The sequence below is a fragment of the Aplysia californica genome, unplaced genomic scaffold (genome assembly GCF_000002075.1).
Source record: "Aplysia californica isolate F4 #8 unplaced genomic scaffold, AplCal3.0 scaffold00008, whole genome shotgun sequence".
In the NCBI taxonomy this organism is placed as follows: domain Eukaryota; kingdom Metazoa; phylum Mollusca; class Gastropoda; order Aplysiida; family Aplysiidae; genus Aplysia; species Aplysia californica.
The window spans coordinates 1,482,796-1,484,083 of record NW_004797278.1 but is presented as its reverse complement, the minus strand read 5'-3'; the positions used below and the strand labels follow the sequence as shown (position 1 = coordinate 1,484,083).

At 42.6% G+C, this 1,288-nt stretch overlaps 1 protein-coding gene across 1 annotated transcript in view; it reads left to right on the top strand.

The window, feature by feature from the left end:
* Positions 1 to 117: 117 nt before the first annotated feature.
* LOC101848010 (beta-1,3-galactosyltransferase 1) overlaps positions 118 to 1,288 on the top strand; it is a 38,818-nt gene continuing 37,647 nt past the window's right edge. The window contains exon 1 of the mRNA XM_013082195.2: positions 118 to 337. The gene's annotated coding sequence lies outside the window, so the exon portion shown is untranslated. The remainder of the gene's footprint in view (positions 338 to 1,288) is intronic.

The window sequence follows — 1,288 nt, the reverse complement described above, 5'->3', positions numbered from 1 at the left end:
CCTCCCGCCAACCGTCTTTCTTCCTGAGTTCCGCCTGCGCAGTCTTCGGTCCTGGGCACGAGACCGCGGCAAAGTACGAGAGGACGTAAAGGCAGGGCGGATCTTTTCACGAGAAGCTCCCCCTCAGTGCCCTCAGTCATCTCACTAGTTTCGGACTCCCAGAGACGTCCAGGCGAAATAAATAAAACCACGAGCCTATTTATTTGTTTTTATTTACTGTACGTCGTGGATCCAGTTGGGCCCAATGTCCAGTACACGGTGTAACCTCAATATTTTCCTTTGGACTTGTGTGGCTGTGCAAATAGTATAAAGCTGATCAAGAGATTGGGTATTTGAGGTGAGCCATTTCTTTTTGTTCCCTTTGCTTTGTTATAATGTAGTTAACAGTAACACTTGTGCTCTTCACTCGCGCCTCAGAGACCCCCCCCCCTCCCCCAGTTCCCCATATATTTTAGTAAATGCTGCTACCTTATACCTTATCCGTTTGTTTAGGTCCAACGATCAAATAGAGAGTTTGACCATTGGATTTTCGATGACACCCATACTAAACTTGCTTAACATTTTTTTGTATTGTCACTCTCCCGACTCGACTCACTCACCTTGAATTATTATTGGGACTTATCCTGATACCCTGAATCTCCCTGTCTTGACACCTTGAGTCTTTTTTCCCCGATTGTTTTATTTACTCTTTCAAACGACAAAACAAGCAATAAGTGGGCACTTCTTTGTGCTGGGATTTGTCACCTTCGGGTAAGAAGACCTAACTGAGATCTCCCTTCTTAATTATAATAAGTTAACGTTAAATTTCCCACGCAAGACCTTTACCCCCACGTTCTAAGGCTACCGAAGAGGCTTACTTAACTCCTTTTCTGTGTTATCATTATCATTGATTCGATGTGCTTCCCACTGATGTGTTGTTGTTTTGGGGCCTATCCTACCACTAATAGTTACTTAAATTAAAACAAAAATAGACTTTGTCCTTTGGGTATATCTTATTTGCTGAAGCTTATGTGGGGACGCCATTATCATTATAGGAATACGAATAGTCAGAGGTGAACGAGCTTGATAACGTAATTTGAATTTACGGTAATCAGATGGCCAAAAAAATTACGCGAGGGAACTTGTTAACTCCTTGTGTTGTGTGTGTACCGGGAAATAGTTTAAATTGAAACTCAAATCCTTTTGGGTGACGTGTTATGCTTCCTTGCAGGGGCGAAGGCTGACTTGTTTGACAGGGTAATCAAAGTGAAACGGTATCAGATATGGCCTGTAGATATCACACAAGAAT